Raw genomic sequence first — 20,026 nt, forward strand, 5'->3', positions numbered from 1 at the left:
TGTTGGGTGTTGTACAAATTAGTGTAAGAGTAGGGGTTACGTGTATAATTTGTTTGTTGTTGCTTTTGAATTTTATTAACATTAATGTTATAATGTTTTAAATTTTCATTTTCTTCGTATAGCCCTTCTTGCTGAGCCGCTTGTTTCAGTTTAAGTACTGTTGAAATATCGCTTCTTGCTAATGTCATAAAAATTCTGTCAGGTAATTTTCGTTGTATTAGGTTCTTTGTAGTCCTAAACATTGCTTCTGTGTACAATATTAATTCATTTGGATTTCCCTCAAGTTCTGATTTGTTGCTTATAACTAACTGCTTAAGCTCGATCTCGTTACAAAATTTTCTTAGATTACCTTGAAAATTAGTATTGTATAATCGCCTTAATAGTTCCTCCACAGGTGTTTGCGTTTTGTACTCGTCGATTAGGGCTGCTCTAAGATCTGGCCAGTTGTTGACTTGTAGAACTTGCAGAATCCTCTGGGCATCACCGGTGATTTGAAGTTCAATTGCTCCAAATATAACGCTTGTCTGTCGATCATTGGTTGTAGGATACAGACGCAAAAGGTAGTTAACTCTTCTGACAAAGGTTCCTAGGGTAGATGGATCTCCTTCAAACGTTGGAATATTCCGGATCTGGGACAAAAGCTGATTTAAGTTTTGCTCCGTCAATGGGTTGGGTGCCACACCAATTTGTGGTTGCCCTTGAGCTGGTTGTTGTTGGTCCATTTTGTTGTGTTTAATTAAATTCCACTCAACTTTATTACTGACCGAATTGGATTTATTCAGTAGTCGATTGAAATTTAATTTTTTATATTTTTTGTTCAGTGCCTTTAATTTGCACTTAGGTTCTTTTGCGGATCTCTTAGTTGCACTTCCGAGCTAGTCGAATAAATTGCTTACTTGTGGGCAATTCCACGCGCTGATCTGGATATCCTAGTTGTTTAGAAATATCCTTTTAATTGATCAGTAAGCTACCGACTTTGTTTTTTCGCAAGGATATTTTTTTTTAAAGAGATCCTACCGACTGCGCCATTTACATGAGTCGTTCTTCGCCCGAATAAAAAATCAGGAGATTTTTTATATTGGTTGGTTATTCTTTATTAGAACGTTGGAAAAAGACTAATTGTATGTTACAGAATTGGTTAGAATAAAACCTCGGTTTGCGTCTTAGAGTTTACTGTTAGTGCATTAGGTGACGCAATCGCAAGTGGATGATGCGCTCGCCACTTCTTTGTTTATGTTTACATAATTCGGTCTTATTAGATTTTGCGATCTTATTGGATTTTTACGTTTATGGAATTACGTCATTGTTGACATTCGGACTTAATCAATTTTCTTTGTTTGTTTGCATTGCGGGATCTCAAGCTTCTGTATCGTTTTTAATCAAAGCCGAAATTGGCGATTCTGTTTATTTGTGAACGGTTTCGTTCTTTGAACTGGTGGCCATTGAGAAATCGCAGTGCAGACACGTCACTATATATTTTTCGTCATTATAACTGGTGTCCTGTGGTCCTCTGTAAATGTCTTCCTCATTGCTTCTGTCTGGTCGGCGTAGTCTTCGTAAGTCGTCATGTTCGTTGAGTGCTGTAGGTATCCGTAGGACTCCCAGATGACAATTTCATTGTCCTCTCTCGGGATATAGTCTGCGTTCGTGTAGTCGTTAAGTTTTACTGTCGCGTTCGTCCTGACAGTTGTAAGTACAAAAACTAAGATAAGTTTTCCTAGCCTAGAAAGATATAAAAAGAATAGAAAAAGGGGTCAGTAATCTCGCGAAGATGGTTAGCGTAGATTGTCCTTGTGGACCACCCTCCCCTCAATTTGGACCGTGGTCCCCAGGTCTGCTTCAATGATTTTTCCGAACATAGTGGCGAAAGCTTGTTTCCTAGGCGTTTGTTTGCTTTTTGAAAGACCTTTTCGCCAGCTAGATAGTCTCTACTGGTCCTATCTTTGTTAACATAATCAAGGGTTTTTTTCTGAGCCTGTTGAATTTTTTGACTAATTCTCATTTCAAAATCCGCGGATTTTGAGTGAACAATCTGTACAGGTTTTTCTTTGGTAACCGAGTGGATTGTATTGTTATATTTGTTGGTTGCCAAAAGAATTAGTTCAGTCGTATCGTTTAAGTTGCCTTCTAGTTTCAAGCATCTGGCTATTTCTGCCAGGGTGCTGTGAAACCTTTCCACTTGACCGTTTGAGGTGCTATGTAAAGGCGGGGCGTTGGCAATGGTGATATTGAAATGATTCAGGAGAATTGATTTAATTGTTTCAGAGTTGAACGATCTTTCGTTATCACAATAAAATGTTTTGATTTTTGGAAAGAAATTTATTATTTGTAATAAAGGAGATTTTACATCCACTATGGCCCTCGATGCGATGGCCTGCACTGTGGCGAATTTAGAGAATTTATCAATGCATGTAAGAAAAAGAGTTCCGTCTGTTGAAAAAATGTCGATGGAAGGATTTCCCCCACAAAAGAAGGTATCGGTGTTTCCGCTACCACTTATTTAGACGGATGGCGCTTGTATTTTGCCATTGAACAGGTCTTGCAATTCAAGGTTGTCTCTGTTGCTAGCCGAAGCATTTTAGGGAAAAAGTAGTCCCTCAAGATTTGTTTCACGTTTTCTTGTGCTGCCCGGTGAGCCCTGTTGTGTTCTACCATGACAATTTTCCTTTGCTCGGTTATATCCGTTATGTCCTGCACGAAGCTTTTCGTATATTTGAATTAAGTGCTTGGGAACAATTCAACTAGTCGGTGTTGGATAAATGCCAAGATCGGTAGGGAACAATGTATTGCGTTTACCACCTCAGCATTGACTACATCTTGTAAGGTGTTAAGCAAATTTTCTCGGTTAGAAATTTTTATTATGTGTCTCACCTTGCTTTTAAACAGGATGAATGTGTCTTCCGAGGAGCTGTTTCCTTCTTCAATTATTATTTGATTTCTGAAACAGTTTACTGGGTTGTCCGTCGTGTCTATGGTGTATGTTAGTGATTGTTCGCTGTGTATGGTTGCTACATCTGATTCTATTTCGTCTTCTAAAACGATAATGTTTTGGCGGGACATCGCGTCCGCCACATGGTTTTCTTTGCCAGGTTTATAAACTAATTTGGCGCCGTGATCGTCGATAATCCCCTTCCAGCGCTGTAGTTTCGCGTTGGGGTTTTTGTCCGAGACGGCAAAGGTAAGTGGCTGATGATCGGTAAAGATCTGCATGCCTTTTACTCCGTACAAGTAATTCAGGAGGTTTTTCAGTGCCCAAACTATAGCGAGGAGCTCTCGCTCTTTGGTTGCATAATTTTTTTCGTTGTCTCGTAGGGCACGTGATAGCATTGTAAGTGGGCGGCCATCTTGAGATAGTACCGCTCCCAGACCAAAACCTGAAGCATCTGTTGCCAAATCGAATGGTCTCTTGAAGTCCGGGTAGGAAAGCAGAACGTCTTCTGATGCCAAGAAGCCTGTCAAACGTTTCTGTCTGTTCCTTGGTCATATCGACGTCAACTTTTCTTGACTGATATTTGCTAGTTTTACCATTATCTCCCTTTAGGATGCTCGTTAAGGGCCTTGCGATTGCCGCGAAGTTTTTTATGAAGCACCTATAATAGCTTGCTAATCCCAGGAAGGATCTGAGTTCGTAAAGCGTTTTTGGTGAGGCGAATTGTCTTATTGCTTTGACCTTCTCAGGTGAGGTTCGTAGCCCCCCTTGAGACACTATGAACCCCAAGTATTCAACGCTCTTTTTAAAGAACTTTGACTTTTCTTGGGATACTCTCATGCCTGCCTCTAAAAGCTTTGTTAAGACCCAGTCCACCCAGTCTTGGCAAATATTATAACATCATCGACATACACGTAGCATATCTTTGAAATTCCTTCTCGTAGGACATCGTCAATGGTCCTTTGGAAAATGCTTGGGGCATTCTTAAGTCCAAATGGCAATCTGCAAAATTCGTAACTGCCGTTGTTTATTGAAAAAGCTGTCTTTTCTCTGTCCTTTTCTGCCAGCTCTTTCTGATGAAAGCCTGACTTGAGGTCAAGTGTCGTTAAAAATTTCGACTCGCCCATATTCGACAGTATTGTCGAAATGGTAGGGATAGGGTATCTATCGTCTACGGTTTTTTGGTTTAGTTTCTTAAAGTCGATAACCAATCTCTTCTTTTTAACCCCATTTTGGTCGGTTCCTTTTTTATCTACAACCCAGGTAGGGTTGTTATATGGGGACTTGGATGGCCTTATTACGCCGTCCGCAAGAAGTTGTTTAACCTCTGGATTGACGAATTCAGTTACACCCATGGGATGCGGGTATGACCTAGAGTATACCGGCTTTTAATCGTGGCTAATGTGTTTGTTATGAGGTAGCGCCTCGTCCGGGTCGGCGAAAGCTTTATGATTTTTTACAATCATTTTATCGAAGGTGATTTTAATTGCCGGAGGAACGTCTTTGTCATCGATTTTTATGAAGTTAACGTTTCCCGCTTTAGTAAACTGGATATTTTCAGTTCCTTTGCTAGTGTGTAGAACATTTCCGGTAAAATCGAGTTTCGCATTCACTTGTTTAAGTAAGTCGAGTCCGATAATGCCGTTAAAGTCTTAAGGTCGTTAAGAATGAAAAAGGGCGTTTTTACGTTGAACACTGAAAATATACATTTTTTATTTATTTTAGTAAAGCCATTGATCGATTTTACTGTAAAGGGTTTATCTGCTGCCACGATGCCTTTCAGCCCCGGGTGTGGAGTAATGTAGTTTTTAGAGGTGCCTGTGTCGAGTAATAGTTTTATTTCTCTTCCTGCTACCGTACGTGTAATGTAAGGAAGCAGGGATTTTACCCTAAAAAATTGCAGGAGTCTTCTTCATCTAGCTCGTCCTCTATCTCTGTGGCGCTTGCTTGCGCGGCGGAGTCATACTCTTCATCGTCGGTTTTTTCTTCCGGCATGAAGTTTATTTTTTGGTGAGACCGTGTCGATCCCCTTTGCCACGCCGTGGGCCTCTTGAACCTGGAGGAGGTGTCGACCTCCACTGGTTCTGGCGCTGGCTGGCCTTGACCTGCGTTACTATGTGGTCTTTGTTTAAAAAAACCACCCTGATTATTTCCTCCCCCTTGGGTCCTGACAAAGTGAAGGTTCTTTTTTATCGCCCCATGGCTTTGGTTTTGTTCGTAGCTTCTCCAACCTGCCTGTCGCTGGTTGTTGGGCCTAGAAATTTTTTCTTCGCTATGGCGGGCCAAGGTGGCCGCGAAAGCGCTTCTATCATTACTTGCCTCAGCCTCTTGAGCTAATGCCAAGGCTGATGGCAAGTCTTTCGGTTGTGCCGGAAAAACCGTAATTTACAATGACTTTTTTAAGCCAGATATGAACGCATGTAAAGCGTCATCTCTGTGTTGTTCGTTTAGGACAGCCGCTGCGGCTGCGTCGTGAGTCATGATAGTTTTGTTTGTTAGAAGCGTTATCTTCCGTTCGATCTCGTCATAGTATTTAAGAAGGGGCAATTCTCCCTGTCTTGATAAACTCAACTCTTGTTTAATTACGTGCGCCGGAGTTTTATCCGCATACGTAAAATCTAACCTTGCCAGTATGGCATGAAAATTGAACACTGTGTTAAAAGAGGCTAATACAGCCGCTGCTGCGCCTCGTACCTTATTTTTAAGTATTCCTACAGCTTGGTAATGTCGGCTGCTGCCTTCGTATGGCTCAAATACCTTATATGCTGCACTAGCAACCTGTCTCCAGGAAACGTAATTTTCCTGTTTCCCGTCGAATTCCGGGACAGATTTTAACATGTCCAGGGGTTCGCTACATTCTTTCCCCGGTTCTATTTCTATTTCTAGGAAAGTCTGAATTTTCGGAGTTTTATCCTTAAGTGAGCATAACTCCCCCATATTTATAGCTAATTTTTCATAAAACAACTCCTGCTGCCTTTGGAGCGCAGAAGCCATGGCAGCCTCTATGTTCGCAATCTGTTCTACTTGCATTTTTTTGCGTTCTGATTTTCTGGGTTTTTAGAGCTAAGAACACTGTCTCGGATGTGAAGTACCCTGCTGGTCGAAGGGTAACAATCTATTTCAGATTGATTCTGTTCTGATTTCTGCCTTTCTACTTTAGTTTTCAAAAGTTTTCTATATTCTTCTAGAACTTCTTCGTCCGATGAGACGTTGTCGTTGTTCCTATACATGAGTCTGTAATAAAAAAAATTTTGGGTGCTATAAAAATTCAATCAAGGGTTTATAACAAATTTCCTTTCTAGTATTTGTTATCCAATCACAACGAAAATTAAATATCAAAATAATCGTTTTATTATTGAGAATTCAATAAAAATTTTATTGACCATTTTTCGTCCAGTATTTTTCGCAAAGAAAATTAAGTTTTTTATTATTTAAAATTTTAATTTTCCCAAATATAATTGGTGTATTTTATTTTTTGCATAATTTAACACGAGAAAGTTTTTAATTTATTCAATTTTTAAGTCTCGACAGAATTTATTCTTCGAATATTTGTACTGGCGAACACTTTTGACAAAAAGCCTACTCACATGTTCATATATTTATTTTGTCGTCGAAAAGCCGTCGGTACTGTTGCTACCGCTGCCGTTGTCGCTGCCGCTTTTTTGTTTTAAAAGTTTATGAATTTTTATTCGAATTTCCGTTTGGACGAATTTATTATTATTTTGTTTTTAATTTATTTATGTTTTTTTATTTTACCGTACAGCCGTTAGGGCATAGGTTTTATTTTTATGTTTAAACAGAGCTATCGCTCTGGAGTACCAATTACGACTAACTTAAGCTCCTATCCAGCTGCAGCTCGAGGCCCTTGTCTTCCTGCAGCGCTGTCGCCAAGGTGCCGGGTCAGCGTTTTTGTCCCGGCCCGTGGCGATCACTCGCTCCGCGAGTGCTCCAGTCTGGCTCCGGGCATTTGCACTCGGAGCACGCGGTCAGCTATTTCCTCGATGCGCGTGCAAGCCACCGGATATGGCCTGCAACTCGGCTATTTCTCTCCGTGAGAACTGCCTGCGTTAACTTATATTTACCTGATTTTATTTTCCTGGCACTGCTGAAACATAAATAAATTGAATAGGTTTGCTAATTTGCAAACATTTTTAGCGAAAATTAACACCCTAACAATGCATTACTGTAAATGCATTGTCGATACGATAAGAGGAGACGACTACATTCATTTGGACTTCTTTTCGTGACGTCAAATGTGAGATTCGACGAGTTTGTCACATTACCCTACACTAACCTACAATTATTAACACCCTAACAATGCATTACTGTAAATGCATTGTCGATACGATAAGAGGAGACGACTACATTCATTTGGAATTCTTGTCGTGACGTCAAATGTGAGATTCGACGAGTTTGTCACATTACCCTACACTAACCTACAATATTTTTTAGTGTAAAAACTTTTAAAATGAATAAAAAAAATAAATGATGTTAAAGTAAGTCTTATAGCAAAGGAAAAAATAGAAACGAGCTATTGGCTAACTTCTTAGTTTTGCGACGGTTTACAGAAATGGGACTCCTTTTAAACTTTAAAAGCCCATAACTTTGTCAAAAGGAATCGGATTTCAAAATGGCATACCTTTATGGGCTTGTAGAATGATAATGCGTTAAAATATTGAACTTTAAAGGTAGTCAACATTTTCACCTTTTTGATGTCATTGACTGCAATTTTGCGAGGGTTCACAGAAATGGGCCTCCTTTTAAAAGTTAAAAGCCCATAGCTTGGTCAAAAGGAATCGTATTTAAAAATGGCATACCTTTCTGATCTTGTATAATGATTATGCAATAAAATATTTAACTTAAAAGTTGTCAACATAATTACCGTTTTTATGTAATTGATTTTAATTTTGCGAAGGTTTACTTAATTGGGCCTCTTTTTAAACTTTAAAAATCCTTTTAAATTTTAAAATGAATAGTTCAAATAAATTAGGTTAAATTAAGTCTTATAGTAAGGGAAAAATTCCTGAAATAAATAGAAACGAGCTTTAGGCTAACTTTTTAATTTTGCGAGGGCTTACAGAAATGGGCCTCCTTTTCAAATTTCAAATGGCATTCATTTATGGGCTTGTAGAATTATTATGCATTAAAATATTTAACTTTAAGGGTGGTCAACATTTTGACCTATTTGATGTCAATGATTGTAATTTTGCGAGGCTTCACAAAAATTGGCCTCCTTTAAAACTTTAAAAGCCCATAACTTGATCAAAAGGGCTCGGATTTCAAAATCGCATACCTCTATACGCGTGTGGAATGATTAAGCTGTGTTCTGCACAGAAATATTTTACTTTTGGTAGTAAGCAAAATTACCGATTTAATGTCATTGATTTTAATTTTGCGGAGGTTTATAGAAATGGGCCTCCTTCAACACCTTAAAAACGCATAGCTTGATCAAAAGGGATCGGATTTCGATATGGCATACCTCTACGGACTTGTGGATTGATTATGCTGTTATCTGTATTAAAATATTTAACTTTAAAGGTAGTCAACAGTTTGGCGTTTTCATGTCATTGATTTTTATTTTGCGAAGCTTTACAGAAATGGGCCTCCTTTTAAACTCTAAAAGCCCATAACTTGGTCAAAAGGAATCTGACCTCGATATGGCATGCCTTTATGGACTTGTGGATTGATTATGCTGTTATCTGTATTAAAATATTTAACTTTAAAGGTAGTCAACAATTTATAATTTTTATGCCATTGATTTTAATTTTGCGAAGCTTTACAGTGTTCACGTCAAAAGGACGTTTAATTTCAGGAGGCAGTGTCGAGCGGCAGTTTTATCCAGGTGTTTACATCTCGCACTGCCGTCCGCTCTCCCTCTCCATCTCTCCCCTAAGTCTCCGCTCCGCTCTGTACCGCTTAAGCTAAGTTAGGCTTGACTAGTTCTTATTTCAAAGTGTACCAATAAACACCTATGCACGTCGCGCAAAAACCCCAAAGTACCCCCGTGTTTTTTGCTTACCCTTCGTTCTCGGGACTTCATCTATTTCCGCGATCAAGGCACCCCGCCCCAACATTTTGGTCCTTCGAGCCGGATTTCAAAATCTTTGTATTTTCCTCTCCTGGAGTTTTCTTTGATTTTTCCCAGCAGGCTTGAACCGCTTCAGACAAGTTCCACTTACTATATTTTGCCGGTCATACAGCCAGTTTTTCGAACCCTATTTCGACTAATATTGATATATTGTCTAAATCCAAAAGTGATTAATTTGACGCAACGGCAATGAATATATATATTTCAATTCCGTTATTTGTGCCCGACAATATTCCAGTTTCCTTTGCCGACAATTGTACCCTTGAAACAATTCCAGTAGATATTTCAGTGCCACTATTCAACTAAATAGTAAAATATAAGCCACTGTAAAAAATTCACGATCATAAAATTTTTACTTAAGATTTGCACGCCTTATCTTTTTACTGTGTTCCAGCTGCGTGTGTATATTTACACAAATATTCTTTCTAATACAGTCCACTCCAACTACTTTTCTCCGCTGCATACGGTTAAATTATTTCTAAAATTAAAAACAAAGTTACAATATCTACAAATTTACTCCAGCAATTCCTCTGCAATTTTGTTGTGCAGGTGACAAACAAACGCACCGACAAACAAACATAAGCGAAGTCTTTACAATTCCCGCAGCGTTATTCCGCTATTCGCACCCCACATATGTATTTATGTACAGTGTACATGCATACGTACATCGATATTTTCGCCAGTGCACAGTGGGTCAAGAGCTCATAATAAATGTTCCTCCCAATCAAACAAAATTAAAGTCCTTAATTCTTTACATAAGTCCGACCATCCGATATAATAAATATTTATTGACTCTGCCTATCCGACAGTGTGACCGTATATATTTACAATCTTGATTGGTTCCTAAATTCAAACTGGATCTAGCCCGTTTCCTTACTTCTGAATTACAAATTTTAAATTATTTTACGTCATGGCAACATCAGTAAAATCCGCTTTAACCCGATTTATGGCCACAGCTGACTGTCTGATCCACTTTGAGGCCACTGTGAACGCTCCAGGTGCTCCTACCCTAACGTTATCCGCCTGTAAAATCCGAAGCGATGACTTCAATTCCTTGTGGCAAACGGTAAGGGCAGCATACGACATATGCTTCGACTGCATTATAGCTGCAGGCGAGGGCGCCGCATACACGAAATCCATACTAAAATCCAAGTATTACTCCACTTATGAAATGTTTGCCGCGCAGCTCATGGAACAAATCCCAAAAGGCTCCTCCCAAATACCTCAAGCTCCAGTAACTACGTCCCAAAATTCCACGTCTTATGGCTGTCGGCTCCCTCCTATCGACACAGAGGTTTTCTCTGGTGATTATCTCCGCTGGCCGACTTTCCGGGACCTTTTTACGGCAATATAAATAGACAATCCGAGTCTAACGCCCGTTGAAAAATTATTCCACTTAAATTCAAAAACAAGTGGAGAAGCTCATTCCATAGTTTCAAGATCCCAACTCACCAATGATGGCTTTCGCTCAGCCTGGAAAAACCTAACTGAGCGTTTTGAAAATAAGCAATTGCAGGTGAACAGTCACCTGAAAACACATTTCAATGTGCAATCCATAGCAAAGGAGTCGGGAGCAGCCTTAAAGGAACTTCAACGCACTTTTCAAGGTTGCTTAACTTTGTTAAAATTTTCCGGTGTTAAGCCTAGTACTCAGATCGGCTAAGTGTTTCACTAGTCGAAAAATCTTATTCTTTGTAGTGTGACCAAAGTTTTCAAAAAAAAAAAAAAATGGAATGTTCAACGAATGCTTTTATTTATGTAAATTAGTAGTTTAAAGCTTCCTTCTCGTCCCACGGATGCTTCGTCATCTTTCCCGCTCCACCGCAGTCCAGCTCCGAGTCCCAAATGGTATATTGGACCTTGAGGAAGTGGGAGCCGGGTTGGGAGCAGGAAGTCGCCCAGCATCCTGGCAGTGGCTGGCTATGGCTTCTCAAACTATTTCTTAGCGGACGCCCTATTTTCCTCCTCCATATAGAAGCCAGCGGGTCCTTAAGCTTTACGAGGACACGCCCGGGAGGATGTCCATGTAGAGAGCGAAATCCCACTCGGCATGTTACTTCGCATTGGGATTCTCTAGTGGATTTCCTCCAGCACTTCAACTATTCTGTGGATTTGCCCCTGTTGTGGTATTGCTTCCTGTCGGTGAAATCCCACAATAAAGGGCAACAGCTTGGATTAGGCGTCCTATTTCATCTGCACTGACCTCCTGCAGCCTTCCATTTTTATACCCGTTACTCGTAGATTAAAAGGGTATACTAGATTCGTCGGAAAGTATGTAACAGGCAGAAGGAAGGGTTTCCGACCCCATAAAGTGAATATATTCTTGATCAGGATCACTAGCGGAGTCGATCTAGCCATGTCCGTCTGTCCGTATGAACGCTGAGATCTCGGAAACTATAGGAGCTACAATACTGGGATTAGGCATGCAGATTCCTGAGATTCCTGCGCAGCGCAAGTTTGTTTCAGAAGAGTGCCACGCCCACTCTTACGCCCACAAGCCGCCCAAAACTGTGGCTCCTACAGATTTGATGCTAGAATAAAAATACGCATAAATCTGTCTACCGCCGGTAGGTGGCGCATTTCATCTCGCTTTGCTGCCTGCATATCCTCCATTTCCTTTTGGTCCCTTTAGCTGATTAACGGGTATCTGATAGTCGAGGTACTCGACTATAGCGTTCTTCCTTGTTAATTTTTAGTTTCCATAACGCCTTTGCACAAACATCGCCAAAGATCAAATTTCTTATTCTTTGGGCCGCGGCTAACGGCGTTCATCGATATTCACTCGCAAAATCTGGTATATTTTCTGGTATTTCCTTAGCTCATCTGGGTACCGCGCTGAAAAGCAGACCCGACGAAAAGCGTTAGCCGCATACTTGCCTCTCGCTCACTCCTATGGTTAGCTCACGGTTTTTGTCGATTTGAGTACTAGGCTTTAATATTGAGAATTGGGACTCTATCCTGGTTTATATGTGCTCGACAAAACTACCAAAGTTCACCCTCTCATTATGGGAGCAATCCATCCAAAATAAAGCCGAAATTCCTACGTGGCTTGAGCTTGATTCCTATTTGACGGAGCGCCATTAAAACTTTTGAGGCCGTCGATAGCTTCCGATCTGCCAATTTCCTCCACGTCCAGTCCAAAGACACAAATCGAGTGGCAGAATTTCCAAAAATAAATTCCTTCAACACAAGGTTAGTTCCGATACCCAAAGATTGCGATCTGTGTTCGAAGAAGAACCACCCCGTGCGTATATGTCCACGCTTCCTACAGATGACGGTAGACGATCGCCTAGCCTATATCCAAAGGAAGCAGTTGTGCTTCAATTGCTTTGCAAGCAGCCATCAATTTCGGGATTGCACAACTGTCTAACTTGCCAAGATCGGCATCACACATTGCTGCATATAAACAGCGGTCCTACTACTCTGCCGATTCCATCCGGCCCTCCAAGGCCAGTATCCGCCTAAAATCCACACACCATTTCGTCCATAAGAATACTTCATCTGAATATTGTGTTCCATACCCCGCCTTGTATGGCAGACGTACTCGAGGTATAAAATCCTACCAATGCCGAGTCTGCCAAAATATCCATCCTCTACGGAAGTGCCACCACTTTCTACGGCTAAGCCCCAAGAATCGGCTCCAGGAAGTACATATCCAGAAGTACTGCTCCGATTGCTCCTCCTGCCGCAGTGGTCATCACTGCCACAAGTGTGGAAAGGGCCACAACACTCTCCTACATACGGACGACCGATCTACACTTCCAACATATTCCTGAGCCTGCTATCCTGCGGGGGGAGGGGGAGAATGTATACGTCAAAAGGACGTTTAATTTCAGGAGGCAGTGTCAAGCGGCAGTTTTATCCAGATGTCAGAAGTTAAGTTAGGCTTAACTAGTTCTTATTTCATAGTGTACCAATAAACACCTATGCACGTCGCGCAAAAACCCCAAAGTACCACCGTGTTTTTTGCTTACCCTTCGTTCTTGGGACTTCATCTATTTCCGCGATCAAACCACCCCCCCCCCCCCCCCCCCCAACAACAGAAATGGGCCTTCTTTTAAACTTTAAAAGCCCATAACTTGGTCAAAAGTAATCGGATTTTAAAATGGCATACCTGTATGGGCTTGTGGAATGATTATGCTGTTATCTGCATTAAAATACTTAACTTTAAAGGTAGTCAAAATTATTACCGTTTTTATGTCATTGATTTTAATTTTGCGAAGGTTTACAGAAATGGGCCTCTTTTTAAACTTTAAAAATTTATAACTTTGTCAAAAGGGATGGGGTTTCGATATTGCATACCTTTCAGAAGAGTGCCACGCCCACTCTTACGCCCACAAGCCGCCCAAAACTGTGGCTCCTACAGATTTGATGCTAGAATAAAAATACGCATAAATCTGTCTACCGCCGGTAGGTGGCGCATTTCATCTCGCTTTGCTGCCTGCATATCCTCCATTTCCTTTTGGTCCCTTTAGCTGATTAACGGGTATCTGATAGTCGAGGTACTCGACTATAGCGTTCTTCCTTGTTAATTTTTAGTTTCCATAACGCCTTTGCACAAACATCGCCAAAGATCAAATTTCTTATTCTTTGGGCCGCGGCTAACGGCGTTCATCGATATTCACTCGCAAAATCTGGTATATTTTCTGGTATTTCCTTAGCTCATCTGGGTACCGCGCTGAAAAGCAGACCCGACGAAAAGCGTTAGCCGCATACTTGCCTCTCGCTCACTCCTATGGTTAGCTCACGGTTTTTGTCGATTTGAGTACTAGGCTTTAATATTGAGAATTGGGACTCTATCCTGGTTTATATGTGCTCGACAAAACTACCAAAGTTCACCCTCTCATTATGGGAGCAATCCATCCAAAATAAAGCCGAAATTCCTACGTGGCTTGAGCTTGATTCCTATTTGACGGAGCGCCATCAAACTTTTGAGGCCGTCGATAGCTTCCGATCTGCCAATTTCCTCCACGTCCAGTCCAAAGACACAAATCGAGTGGCAGAATTTCCAAAAATAAATTCCTTCAACACAAGGTTAGTTCCGATACCCAAAGATTGCGATCTGTGTTCGAAGAAGAACCACCCCGTGCGTATATGTCCACGCTTCCTACAGATGACGGTAGACGATCGCCTAGCCTATATCCAAAGGAAGCAGTTGTGCTTCAATTGCTTTGCAAGCAGCCATCAATTTCGGGATTGCACAACTGTCTAACTTGCCAAGATCGGCATCACACATTGCTGCATATAAACAGCGGTCCTACTACTCTGCCGATTCCATCCGGCCCTCCAAGGCCAGTATCCGCCTTAGATCCACACACCATTTCGTCCATAAGAATACTCCATCCGAATATTGTGTTCCATACCCCGCCTTGTATGGCAGACGTACTCGAGGTATAAAATCCTACCAATGCCGAGTCTGCCAAAATATCCATCCTCTACGGAAGTGCCACCACTTTCTACGGCTAAGCCCCAAGAATCGGCTCCAGGAAGTACATATCCAGAAGTACTGCTCCAATTGCTTGGCTCACAATCATTCCAAGGCCTCCTGCCGCAGTGGTCATCACTGCCACAAGTGTGGAAAGGGCCACAACACTCTCCTACATACGGACGACCGATCTACACTTCCAACATATTCCTGAGCCTGCTATCCTGCGGGGGGGAGGGGGAGAATGTATACGTCAAAAGGACGTTTAATTTCAGGAGGCAGTGTCGAGCGGCAGTTTTATCCAGATGTCAGAAGTTAAGTTAGGCTTAACTAGTTCTTATTTCATAGTGTACCAATAAACACCTATGCACGTCGCGCAAAAACCCCAAAGTACCACCGTGTTTTTTGCTTACCCTTCGTTCTTGGGACTTCATCTATTTCCGCGATCAAACCACCCCCCCCCCCCCCCCCCAACAACAGAAATGGGCCTTCTTTTAAACTTTAAAAGCCCATAACTTGGTCAAAAGTAATCGGATTTTAAAATGGCATACCTGTATGGGCTTGTGGAATGATTATGCTGTTATCTGCATTAAAATACTTAACTTTAAAGGTAGTCAAAATTATTACCGTTTTTATGTCATTGATTTTAATTTTGCGAAGGTTTACAGAAATGGGCCTCTTTTTAAACTTTAAAAATTTATAACTTTGTCAAAAGGGATGGGATTTCGATATTGCATACCTTTATGGGCTTGTGGATTGATTATACTGTTATCTGCATGAAAATATTTAACTTTAAAGGTAGTCAACAATTTGGCCTTTTTATGCCACTGATTTTAGTTTTGCGAAGCTTTACAGAAACGGGCCTCCTTATACCCGTTACTCGTAGAGTAAAAGGGTGTACTAGATTCGTCGGAAAGTATGTAACAGGCAGAAAGAAGCGTTTCCGACCCCATAGAGTATATATATTCTTGATCAGGGTCACTAGCCGAGTCGATCTAGCAATGTCCGTCTGTCCGTATGAACGCTGAGATCTCGAAAACTATAGGAGCTACAATACTGGGATTAGGCATGCAGATTCCTGAGATTCCTGCGCAGCGCAAGTTTGTTTTAGAAGAGTGCCACGCCCACTCTAACGCCCACAAACCGCACAAAACTGTGGCTCCTACAGTTTTGATGCTAGAATAAAAATTTAAACTGAAATGTATTGTTCTCATCAATACCTATCGATTGATTGAAAAAAAGTTTGCCACGCCCACAAACTTCAAAAAATAGTAAGTATGAACGTGAATATCTCGGTAACTATCAAAGATAGAGAATTGGGATCTCAGATTTAGATTCCGTAGGCTTGTACGCAGCGCAAGTTTGTAACGCGAATATGCCACGCCCACTCTAACGCCCACAAACCGCCCAAGCCTGTGGCGCCCACAGTTTTCATGCTAGATATTAAAATAATAATATAATAATAATAATAAAATATTTTAACTGATATGTATTGGTCTCGTCAATACCGCCACGCCCACTCTAACGCCCATAACGCATAAATCTGTCTACCGCCGGTAGGTGGCGCATTTCAATCTCGCTTTGCTGCCTGCATATCCTCCATTTCCCTTTGGTCCCTTTAGCTGATTAACGGCTATCTGATAGTCGAGGTACTCGACTATAGCGTTCTTCCTTGTTAATTTTTAGTTTCCATAACGCCTTTGCACAAACATCGCCAAAGATCAAATTTCTTATTCTTTGGGCCGCGGCTAACGGCGTTCATCGATATTCACTCGCAAAATCTGGTATATTTTCTGGTATTTCCTTAGCTCATCTGGGTACCGCGCTGAAAAACAGACCCGACGAAAAGCGTTAGCCGCATACTTGCCTCTCGCTCACTCCTATGGTTAGCTCACGGTTTTTGTCGATTTGAGTACTAGGCTTTAATATTGAGAATTGGGACTCTATCCTGGTTTATATGTGCTCGACAAAACTACCAAAGTTCACCCTCTCATTATGGGAGCATCCATCCAAAATAAAGCCGAAATTCCTACGTGGCTTGAGCTTGATTCCTATTTGACGGAGCGCCATCGAACTTCTGAGGCCGTCGATAGCTTCCGATCTGCCGATTTCCTCCACGTCCAGTCCAAAGACACAAATCAAGTGGCAGAATTTCGAAAAATAAATTCCTTCAACACAAGGTTAGTTCCGATACCCAAAGACTGCGATCTGTGTTCGAAGAAGAACCACCCCGTGCGTATATGTCCACGCTTCCTACAGATGACGGTAGACGATCGCCTAGCCTATATCCAAAGGAAGCAGTTGTGCTTCAATTGCTTTGCAAGCAGCCATCAATTCCGGAATTGCACAACTGTCTAACTTGCCAGGATCGGCATCACACATTGCTGCATCGAAACAGCGGTGCTACTACTCTGCCGATTCCATCCGGCCCTCCAAGGCCAGTATCCGCCTTAGATCCACACACCATTTCGTCCTATTCAGCGCAAGTTTCCGTACGAAAAGTCTATCCTAAGAATACTCCATCCGAATATTGTGTTCCTTACCCCGCCTTGTATGGCAGACGTACTCGAGGTATAAAATCCTACCAATGCCGAGTCTTCCAAAATATCCATCCTCTACTGAAATGCCACCACTTTCTACGGCTAACCCCCAAGAATCGGCTCCAGGAAGTACATATCCAGAAGTACTGCTCCAATTGCTTGGCTCACAATCATTCCAAGGCCTTATAACGAACTGATTTTTGTGGTCTGCTCGCTACGAGAGTCGTGCGTCAAGCTCAGTATATTGTGTGTTCGTCCCACCAAATTTATATTAACGTGACCGCCCAGTAGCTCAGTGAGAAAGCACAGAATTCACGGGTTCATATTGGGTTTATTGCGGGTATTTTATTACAAGTGTCTTAGTAGCTTGGTTGGCCTTGACTCGTTGCTTGTGACCTTCGGTACTTCCGACGGTCCTGATTGACTCGACGACCTCTCGCCTTGATGACTCGGTGCTCCAGTCCTGTAGCTCCCTGAAGATACTCGCAGCTCGCTGAAGATCCTCGCAGCTCCCTGAAGATCCTCGCAGCTCCCTGAAGACACTCGCTCGCTGTTCACTTCTCAGACTAGGGTGAACAGAAGCTGCGCTCTCCAGGATCGCTCCCTTCGACACACCGCCGCCTGTCCCTTGCTCTGTCCCGGATGGTTCCACTGGGTTTTCTGCTCAGCCCGCGCAGACAGTCAAGGCGGAACGCCAGGAAGCTGCCTCGCGCTTTACTTCGCTTCCATGCCTAGTGTAAACGAACGTTCCACCCTAGCCTCACCCTTTTGCTATTTGTCCGGGACGTTTCCGCGTGGCCTTTGGTACTCGGGGTTCGGGCACGCCGCTCCGGGACCTCGCAAGTCGAATCCGTAGGGCTCTCGTGGATAATTCCACTCGAGACCGTACCGATCGACCGCTCTCCCTTCTGGCTTGTTATATTTGGGGTTCGGGCACGCCGCTCCGGGACCTCGCAAGTCGAATCTGTAGGGTTCTCCTGGACAATTCCACTCGAGACCGTACCGATCGACCGCTCTCCCTTCTGGCTTGTTATACTCTCTCCAGGCGTAACGCCAGGACTTTGTGGATAGGGTTAATCGACCGCATTGACCTAGCCGTGTGATGCCCTCTGGATCTCAGCTACCTGCGTCTCAATTCGGAGATTCCTGGTATCCCAATCCCGAACGTCTCGACGTAGCAATCTTGCTTCTCGTAGGCCCCCACGGCGCTGCTTCTCTGGCGACTCGACTTGCTGTTGCTCCCTTGAGGATTATCTGGTTGTTTGATTGTTTACTTTGGTATCTGAGTGATCTTGACGGTTTGACTCCTTGCGATAGACTGATCCAGCTGCCAGCGCTCTGCGGCCTTATATAGGGCCTCCGGGAACCGTTATTTCCCTTTTGCGCACGGCCCGCTGGATCTCTCCACTCCGGGTCCAAAGTCCGTGCCTCCTGGTTGACCCACTTGTCCTTCACGTACCGCCAACCGATGCTCTGCCCACAGCTGCCGTCCCGCTGATTCCCGTGATGCTTGTGGCACGCCTGTGTGCCACTCCACTGCCGAGATGTCGCACTTCTTCTCCCGGTCCAATGTTCACGGGAGAGTCCAAAGTCCGGTGGAGTTCCGTTATCCACTTTCGCACACGGCACTCTTGCCTAGCCCGTGAAGTCTCCATTCTCTCTCGATCTCCATCCTTGGTCTCCAAACTCTCTCGCTCTCCATCCATGGTCTCCAAGCTCTCCCGCTCTCCATCCTTGGTCTCCAAACTCTCTCGTTCTCCATCCAAGTCTCCAAACTCTCCTCGCCGCGCCGTTACTACGCGAATTCGCCGCGTATCTGGCCGGCCAACTGCTGCTGCTTTTCTTTGTGGGGAGTTATTCAACTCCTCACATTCCCCCCTTACTTCGGGAAACATTTAAAACTCGTTCCTACTCTCCGGCGTTTCCTTGCTTATCCTAGCCTTCGAGTCCTTGTGATTCCCGCGGCGCTCCCTCGTTGCTCCCTCGATGCTCCCTCGACGCTCTTAACTCCGTTGAGTTTCCACAGCGTTGGTCATCCTCCTCGTAGCAACTTGAATCTCCCGCGCCGATATTCTCCCTGGCTCCACTGGGACATCGATACTCATGGGCTATCGATCCCCAGCTCGCTGCTCATTGCTGCGTTCCACTCCTTTTATTGGTTCCTCAGCCTGGTCACACCATTCGTGCGTGATCGATGTTCATTCGTATATCGATATCGACGGTGCGGCGTTGCCACCTGCTCGGTGCGATATTTCCACCTTTGGCCGATATTACCATTTTCGTGTACCCATCGATCGCACTTTTATCTAGTGCCAATCGATCGCCTATCGAGGCGCCCCCTTCCCTGGTTCATGGTGATTTTGCAACTTTCTAGGTAAGTTTTCGCATTTCCTCACTCCATTCTATTTCATCCTTTCTCTCTCCATACGACCTCTCTCGCCTATCGTCTCTCTCTCTCGCCCTTCAATCGTCCTCAGCCGGCTGAGCCCGGCTCCATGCTGGCAACTCTTGAGGGCGGGTGCGGAGAGGACTTCGCATTTGCTTCGCTGCAGGTGAGTATTTTGGTATCGTTTGGCTGCTTCCTGATTAACCCAACGTGAATTTCAGGATGCCGTTGGTGCAATGTATGCCCCTTTCTTCTGGCACCTGTTTCAGCCGCGTTTCCCGTCCTATGCCGGTTTTCAAACTCTGTTTTGTTTATTTTATTCAAATTTTATTCGGCCGCTCCTCGGACACTCGTGCTCGCCAGCCCCAACCGGACGCGGAACGCGCGCCCCTCTCTCCATACGCGCACGCTGCGCCTGCCGTCTCTTTTACCGCCGGTGCCTCCGCTGGAGGCCCTCGGCGCCGACACCGTCCGCGACAATTTCGACCGTGCCACCACCTCGGACACTTCGGGCGCCGAGTGCTGCCGCTTGAGCGGAGGTCGGCCACCCTCCAAGGGCTCAGGCCACACCCAGGGTCCTCGCTGCAGCGGCTCATCTGGCTCCGCGGTTACCGTCGCGCTCCCTGTCGTCGGTCAGGTGCTCGGTGTCGGTGGGGCC

This window comes from Drosophila subpulchrella, unplaced genomic scaffold (genome assembly GCF_014743375.2).
Source record: "Drosophila subpulchrella strain 33 F10 #4 breed RU33 unplaced genomic scaffold, RU_Dsub_v1.1 Primary Assembly Seq49, whole genome shotgun sequence".
Classification (NCBI taxonomy): Eukaryota; Metazoa; Arthropoda; class Insecta; order Diptera; family Drosophilidae; genus Drosophila; species Drosophila subpulchrella.